The sequence below is a fragment of the Megascapheus bottae genome, chromosome 5 (genome assembly GCF_031878675.1).
Source record: "Megascapheus bottae isolate mThoBot1 chromosome 5, mThoBot2.hap1, whole genome shotgun sequence".
Taxonomy (NCBI): domain Eukaryota; kingdom Metazoa; phylum Chordata; class Mammalia; order Rodentia; family Geomyidae; genus Megascapheus; species Megascapheus bottae.
The window spans coordinates 43,477,161-43,486,298 of NC_143513.1; the positions used below are offsets into that span (position 1 = coordinate 43,477,161).

At 36.1% G+C, this 9,138-nt stretch overlaps 1 pseudogene; it reads left to right on the top strand.

Annotated features, from left to right (window-relative positions):
- Window positions 1-8,012: 8,012 nt before the first annotated feature.
- Window positions 8,013-8,693, top strand: LOC150063308 (dnaJ homolog subfamily A member 1 pseudogene; annotated as a pseudogene).
- Window positions 8,694-9,138: the final 445 nt, after the last annotated feature.

Here is a 9,138-nt window from a genome sequence, read left to right on the forward strand (position 1 = left end):
GCCCTTAGGATGCCAGGGAAAAACAATACTATATATAATAATTTATACAAAAAGTTTCCCAACTCGTGGCATTTGATGCCCGTTTTGCACCAGACATCTGCATCAGTTCTTATGATGACAGATAATTTTTCAGCTCTATGAAAAATTAATTATGGAGTTCATTCATACGCTAAGTTCTATAAGTGATTCATCCATCTGTTTTTGTTCCACAGCAATGGTAAGCAAATACAACTCCAAGAAGGGAAGATTTCATGACACCACTCATCATAAGGCTTAAACTAGACCTCACTGCTGCGACTCATCCAGAGTGGTCTCAACTCTGGTTCCTTACTGTGGACATGGCTCAGGTATGACCCACATCAAATCTTCCTAATTCATTTTCTTGCTCTGCTTACTTGTAGTTTTGATTGGATTGTGCCTTTCAAATGTGCATGGATTTGACTGACCATAATGCTAGTGTACTCTCAGGACATCCTTACCTCTGAAAACCACTGCTAATCAGCTATATGTTCACTTGGTTTGGACTAATAATGGTGAATTTGGCAAAGTCTAGGCCACTTTTTTCACTTCAAGGTTTTTTCTTTTTATGGAACCAAACTCTGGTCCAATAAGCTATGGTAAGGGTTTCAGGTGAGTCTATGTAGTAAAATATGATCTCCAAGACATTCTAGTTAGTAAGGAGGTAAAGTGTGTGGGTTCTCTATTTCTTCCTAATTTACCTATGGTTATATGGATAACTTAACTCTTGTTTAGCAATACCAGTTACTATTTGCCATGGCTTTTCCTCTATGAATCCTTTATATTAAGAGAAAGATTATATTCAAAGAAAGGAAATTTAAAAATTATATTGAACAAAAAATGTTTTCCAAGAGTCAAAATGTTCATCCAACATTGAATTTCCTTAACTAAGGCAGTTACTATAAAGGAAATGAAAGTGAGAAATTACATTTTTTTTACATCTCATTTGACAATTGGATGTCAACAGCATATATCCTTAAGAATTGGATAACAATATTCAAGAAGTAATGTATTCACAACCTTACAAATGTAACTGTAACCCCTTCTATACATCACCTTGACAATAAAATATTTTTTTAAAAAAAGGCTACTTATTTTCATTTAAGTCAAGAAAACATTGAAATTATATTCTTTAACTTAAGCTCTGTGAAGTGTGAATATCATGGCCTACCTGAGGTGAGATTGTTGCTAATTGAAAATTATTCACTTGTTACCTGTTCTTTTTTCATATTGAAAAAGTACAAATTCAAAATTTGAAATCAATGACCTATGACTTTAACAGAAAAGCTCAAACATATTTGAGAAAAAACAGGATTTGATATACTTGAGCTTATATCCAAGCAGTAATGACTATCACAATGCTCTGTTTTGTAACATAATGAATTTGTAAAAGAATTTGAAAAGAATTTTACATTTTTTGGTTGTACATAGTGTTTTTAAATAGTATGAGACAATTGACCATTTTTGTGTTCCATAGAGTGTATACTGTGCCATCAAATGCTAAAATTGAGCTGAAATTTATAATTCATTTATCTGAAGGATTTTTTAAAGTATTTGCACTGTATAGAGACATGTATTATTCATTCAAGTTGCCTGCTCATTTGCATTTTCATTAAACCGTAAAGGCTATATCGCTGTAATGTGAGCAGAATTTTAATCCCGTTCTCTTCTATGCATTCAAACCTTAAATTCTTGTGTTAAAAATCAGTTTACTAATATGTGTATGCATTTATGCACACATATGCCCATAATTGAGGCCAAAAAGCATATAAAATAAAACTCAGAGCCCAAATTGAGCTGTCCTTATTGACAGCTTATAAATCATTTACCAAACATTTGGGAAAACACTGAGAAAAGTTAAATTTCTGTGTACAATATGTTTCTGGTGAACCAAAGATATACTTTACAAGTGTTTAAAAACTGTCAGGTATGGTGGCTCATGTCTGTAGTCCTAGCTACTCAAGAGGCTGAGATCTGAGGATCATGGTTCAAAGCCAGCACCCTCAATACTCCTATTTCCAATTAAACATTAGAAAATTGGAAGTGGGGGTGTAGCTCAAGGTTAGGGTGGTAATCTTGAGCTGAAGAGCTCAGGACAGCACCCAGTCCCAGGGGTAGGATGGTAGCCTTGAGCTGAAGAACTCAGGGACAGTACCTGGGCCCAGCTCAAGCTCCAGGACCAATCAAAAAAAAAAGAAATGGTAATGTTAATATTTTATTTTAGAATATATATACATATATATATATTGTGTTTGTGTTTGTGTATGTTTGTGTTTTTGTGTGTGTGTCAGTCTTGGGAGCTTGAACTCAGGGCCTGAATGATGTCTTTGGACTTTTTTCTTAAAGGCTAGCTCTCTACTACATGAGCAAAAGAGCCATTTCTAAATTTTCTGGCAGTTAATTGATGATAAGACTCTTATAGACTTTCTTGCCTGATTGGCATTGAACTGTGATCCTCAAATCTCAGCCTCTTGATTAATAAGGATACAGACACAAGCCACCAGCATCCAGCTGCAAAAATATGTATTTTCAATGATATTTTTCTATGACATAAAAGTTATCGTCTATTACTTAAATTGAGGGGGCCATTTAGAGGTAATTTTATAATGTTCCTAAGTAGGAAAACCTATTAACATCTAATTAACTGGTGTGGTCAGGATTTGTAGCATGGATTATTGCAGTTTACGTAGCACATAAAGCATGCATATTGTTTTCACTTTTTTCATACTCTCATCTGAGTAGTAAAACTATTTTAAGTAACATATTAATAAGTTATAACAACGTAAAAGCTAGAGGAGTTTCTGAAATATCTTAAAAATTATTTCTACATCTGCCATTAGAACCACTGAAGACATATAGTACTTAATGTAGTACTTGAAGGCTTGCAGGATCATTTAGAATAAAATCTAAAACAATATATTGTATTATTGTGGGACAACAAATCATGTTAAAATCTGTATTCCTGTTTATTTAGATGATGGCATATGTCACTTTCCTTTGCTACAAACAACTTCTTTTCTCAAATGAAAATATTCCATTAAAATAACAATGATTCAGGTTTAAAACAGTACATGTAATTTTTAATTCAATAAATGTTTTAATTAATAATGTTAAAGTTTAACTTGGGTCACTATACGAACTGTGATCTGAGAACTTTATTCCTTATTAAAAGAGGATTCACTTGCTATTTACCCTATCTGCCTGTCCTTTGACATCTCCTCAGCTCCAATATTGTAGATATGACTGGAGCTCTCATATCAGATATGGCAGATTGCATATTCCTTGACTGTTACAGAAAATTTAATTACACTATCAATGATATATAGTCTTAAACTATTAATTCTAAAAGAGGAATGGAATTGTGTATTAATATAGTTAAAACATTTGAGGTCGAAGACAACTAAGTAATTCAGCTTTGTTTTGTCCCCTTAAATGATTGTTACTGTTTCTCTCAGGGTCAACAACTACCACTAGGGTCAGGCTCTTACTATGGCTAGATCTGGTATCTGAAATACAGGTACTTCCTTATTTCTAGTAGGAGAGTGGCAGCATAACAGTGAAAGAAAATCCCAATCCATTGTGTTGAGCTTTTATGATTATTAGGATGGCTGTATTTGTTTCTATTAGAGTCCAAGAAGGCCTGATTGAAGGGCACGCACTGCATCTGAAAGGAAATATGCAAGTGATTCAGCATTACAATAACATCAAATAGTAGTTTAAAAAAAAGCACCAAACAAAACAGGGCAGCAAAGGAGTTCTTAGGCATGAAAAAGTTCCAGTTATGAAAAGTGAACTAATCTGAAGCAAAATCAGAGCAGTATCCAGCTGCAGTGTACAGAGGAGCTGGAGAGGGAGGCAAGATATCATGAAAGATAGGCCAAGATTTCAAAATGAATGTAGCAGGAAGCAAAGAAGACACTTTGACCAAATACATCACCTGATTTGATGAATATTGTTTGGTCAACAGATTGTAGGAGTTGACAGCATACAAAGAAGACCAACTAAAAGTTTGTGATAGTATTTTAGGAGACCGAAATAGTATTATCACCAAGATCTGTGAGTGATGATGGAACAATGAGTAAACATTCAGCATGAATTTTAGAGATACAATAATAAGCATAACTTGCAAGTTTATTGGAAGAGTTGAATGAAATGCAAAAAAGCATGTAAAATATCATGTCTTTGGCTCAAACGGCAGGATAGGGTGGGCTCTGACAGTACCCTTTATTTAGACAGAAAATATTGAAATACAGTGAAGAGCTACTTAGTACATTCAAGTCTCTGTTCAATCTCCTAATGTTCTCTGAAATACTAGTCATTAAGAGTAGAGATAGAATCAGGAAAATTTCTCACAGTCACTATGTAACCTTTAGCAATTTATGCCTCTTCAAGCTTCAATTTCTCCATCTGTTTGACACAGGGACTATGAAATTATACCTGCCTCTAGGATTCTTTAAAGGCCCCTGGAAAATACTATGATGTCAGTAAATGTTACTTGTAAGATCAGAGGCAAATCACAGCAGCTAGGATGGCAAGATCTATGCATTTTTCTTGCCTCTTGCTCATATGAGTAGTTTATTTTCAGGTACTGTAGTATTTGTAAATTATTTCCATAGTAGGTCTAGAGTTCTTTTTGTGTCAGTCCAGAAAAATCTGAAAACTTCTGACAAGCCCACAGGGGAAAAACAGGATGCTTATCTGTCCAAATATTAGTATAAGTTTATCTCAGTGATATGCCAGTGAAGTATTACTGGGCAGACAAATGTTTCACCTTGAATTAATCATAAACTTACCCTATTTTGAGATTGGACCTCTTTTGGAAAAGGAAGAAATTATCTTTATTTTTTTCTTTTTTAAGAACAAAAATGAATAAATAAAATATATTTTAATCCTTGATATTGTTTTGAGTGTTTTGTAGTAAGGTGTTTACTTAATAATTCACAGGAAATCATGCTATACATTTGAAGCAGAAAAATGATACACTTTCATAACATCTGGAAATCAGCATCATAAAGAATGAATGGGAGAAAAGAATGAAGAAAATAAGGAAAAAAAGGACTCTGGTGAGAGAGATTGAGAACTGGATTAAGATTTATAAAGTCTATATATGAAGCTACAAAACAAATCTAAAGTTTCTAAGGCTTTCCCTTCAAGCAATTTATAAAGGAACAAAAAGTGAGAACTAACGGAATCAAGGTTTAGTAAATCTACAGTTGTAGAAACAATGTGACATCAGGGAGAATCATAAATATAGATTAATGGGGCAAATAAAGGGACCAGATATAAACTCTTTGATATAAGTACAAAGGCAACTCTATTGTTTCAGTATATACAAAATACACAGTTCCAATAAATACATAGTGTTTAATGATAACTAAAAATATAATACAACTTCTGCACATTTGTATGAAATATAAGAATGAATGACCTAGCTTAAACCTTAAGAGTTTAAAAGAGGAGAAAACAAAGAAGTAAAGGATATTTTACCTACAGTAAGCTCAGATATTTAGATTCAACACAAAAAGCACAATCTATAAAGGTAAGAGTGATAAATTAGACTACAATGGAACAGAGTTATGTGAAAGACATACTACAATTTAAAAAATCCACAGAGTAAGAAAATATTGTAAGTCAAACAGTTAAAAATTATATATATAATATATATATATATATATATTGCTGGATGTCAGTAGCTCAGGCCTGTAATCTTAGCTACTCAAAAGGCGGCTGATATCTAAAGCCTGGGTAGGAAAGCCTATGAGACTCTTATCTCCAATTAATTACCCTCCTCCTCCCCCCCTGTAAAGAAAAGGCAGAAGGAGAGCTCTCGCTCAAGTGGTAGAGCACTAGCAGAAAGAGTATAGAGCAAAAAGCTTAGGAACAGCATCTAGGCTCTTAGTTCAAGCCCCAGGACTGCTACACACAAAAATAATATATAATATATATATACATTAGATTTATTGTATATACATACATATGGCTCACATCTGAGTAGTAAGGAAACAGTTCTGTAGGAGAGGACAATACTGATAGTACCAAATAAGATATACAGATAGTGGACATCACTCATTAGTAAAATGCAAATAGCAAACTTCACTCAGTACTAGTTAGGATCCACCCAAAACACATAATAATATCTAGGGCCAGTAGGGATATTAATGAAATGGACTCGTCTTATATTGATGAGAAAAATGCAAAATGGATACAGCTATTAAAAATGTAATTTGGCAGTTTCTTCTGAATATAGACTTTCAATGTGACCTAGCAGTCCTACTCTAGGCAGAAGCAATCCACTCACTGCAATCATTTTGCTCAGTCAGATAGAGATTCTGAGGAGAGAAACCTCTCCCAGTGCTGGCAATCCCAGGCCCTTGCATTTCAAAAGCCTAAGGCCTAGACTGGCAGATCCAGAGACTTACAATTATAAGCCCTGGGATTTAGAAACCTATTGCTCTAGACTCTAGAAACGAAACTGGAAGCTTATTGCTTGCTTATGGCTTTAATAACCAATGGCCATGGCTGGGGGCAGCCACTATAATCCTTAGCTTTTGGCAGTGGTGAACTCTACAAGAGAACAGTAAATAGCAGCCAGCAACACGGTCAGCTTACAGCTCTCATAAAGGCCTTGTATGCTGGAACCCTTAGGTCCATAGTAACAAGTGGGTATTGTTTTCGAACCTGAAGTGTTTGAAACCTTTGACCCTTAATGCTTAGCAGTTCCTTGAAACTCTTCCGTGACCAAAGTCCCTGTTTTCTTCTCTTCATTTCTTCATGGTCCTTGCCTTCATTGCCTTTACTCTCCACTGGGCCTTGCATTGTTGCTCATAGAACTTTTCAGATACCCTCTTACTACTTCTACATACATTTTTTCCTTGTGGTCCAAGTATTACCTAGGAAAATGAAAAATTATGTTACAACACAGCTAAGGTACTGGGCTGGTTTCACCTCTGACTGTCACTATTGCTGTGTCCCTGTGTGTACTGTCTTGTCTTCATGTTACCAGCTCAACCTCTTATACCAGCAAAAAACACCCAAAATAGGCAAGAAAGGACCACCCAAAGAGAAGGCTTTTACTGGGCCAAAAATGAATATTGCAGGAGATGGTCTCTACTGTATATATAACCTGAAAGGAGATATGGCAACGCTTTGCACTGATGTAGTAAGTCTTGATGCGTATATAGAGCCATATTTTCACATCAGATGTAAACTGTAAGAATTTGGTCATACAAGAGCCATAAACTACAGAACATGCTTAAGAACACCTGATGTATCAATCAATATGGCTGCTGTATGAGATCAAAAGAAATAAAGTAGTTCAGGAAAACATGGATTGCTGCTTCCAGAGAGGAAAGACAAATTTTTTAAAAAGTGTGGGTACCTGAGACTACAAAAGACGATGGCTGCGGCGGGCCAGGCAGGACTTTCCAGAACGCTTGGAGAGGTTGGAGGAGCCAAGGCTGCCCTAGCTGCGCTTAGCTACGAGCTCCTTCCCGCTCCCTCACGGGTCCCGGGAGCCTGCTCACTGGCTACAAAACCACTTACTATGATGTTTTGGGAGTCAAACCCAAGGCCACCCAGGAAGAATTGAAAAAGGCTTACAGGAAGCTGGCCTTGAAGTACCACCCTCATAAAAATCCTACTGAGGGAGAAAAGTTTAAACAGATTTCTCAAGCTTATGAGGTTCTCTCTGATGCCAAGAAAAGAGAATTATATGACAAAGGAGGAGAACAGGCAATGAAGCAGGGTGGAACAGGTGGTGGTTTTGGCTCCCCCATGGACATCTTTGATATGTTTTTTATGGAGGAGGAGGAAGAATGCAGAGAGGAAGGCAAGGTAAAAATGTTGTGCATCAGCTCTCGGTTATCTTGGAAGATTTATGTAACGGTGCAACAAGAAAACTGGCTCTGCAAAAGAATGTGATTTGTGACAAATGTGAAGGCTGTGGTGGTAAAAAGGGGGCAGTGGAGTGCTGTCCCAACTGCCGAGGTCCTGGGATGCAAATACGAATTCATCAGACAGGACCTGTGTGCATGGAGTGCCTGGGCCATGGAGAAAGGATCAGTCCTAAAGACATATGTAAAAGCTGCAATGGAAGGAAGATAGTTCAAGAGAAGAAGATTCTGGAAGTTCATATTGACAAAGGCATGAAAGATGGCCAGAAGATAACATTCCATAGTGAAGGAGACCAAGAACCAGGATTGGAACCTGAGATATCATCATTGTATTAGATCAGAAGGACCATGATGTTTTTACAAGACGAGGAGAAGACCTTTTCATGTGTATGGACATACAGCTGGTGGAAGCATTATGTGGCTTCCAAAAGCCAATCTCCACTCTTGACAACAGAACCATCGTCATCCCCTCTCATCCAGGTCAGATTGTCAAGCATGGAGGTATCAAGTGTGTGCTAAATGAAGGCATGCCAGTTTACAGATGACCATATCATTGAGTTTGAGGTAAACTTTCCTAAAAATGGCTTCCTCTCTCTTGATAAACTCTCCTTGCTGGAAAAACTCCTTCCTGAGAGGAAGGAAGTGGAACAGACTGATGAGATGGATCGGGCAGAACTGGTGGACTTTGATCCAAAACAGGAGAGATGGCGCCATTATAATGGAGAAGCGTATGAGGACAATGAGCATCGCCCTAGAGGTGGTGTTCAGTAGCAGACCTCATAATGGGGCCAGTGAAGAGCGCTACTGGCATTTTAAATGCAGTAGTGAATGTGTGAAGGGCTGTAATCATAAGCTCACTACTTGCTATTGTTTTTGTTGTAATATTCAACTATAGTAGTGTTTTAAAGTTAAATGAAGAATAAACACATTTAATAGCTTCTGGAAAAAAAATGTAGATACCTGATCTCAGTGTTACGCTATTTCTTTCACATATTCTGACTTTGATGAAGTAGACCTGTGGAGGCTGTATATGTGTGTACTTTTGTGATTTTTGTCATTCATAAGTAAATTTTGATTTTAATAATTAGCTATCAACCCCCAAGTTTAATAAAAAACAAAACATTTAAATAAATTTTTTCTACTAAATTCTTCTAAGAAGTTTGATTCGTTGATATTTATTATAATTATAATGTATTTATGTTTAGTTTTTGTTTTTAACCTTCCATGA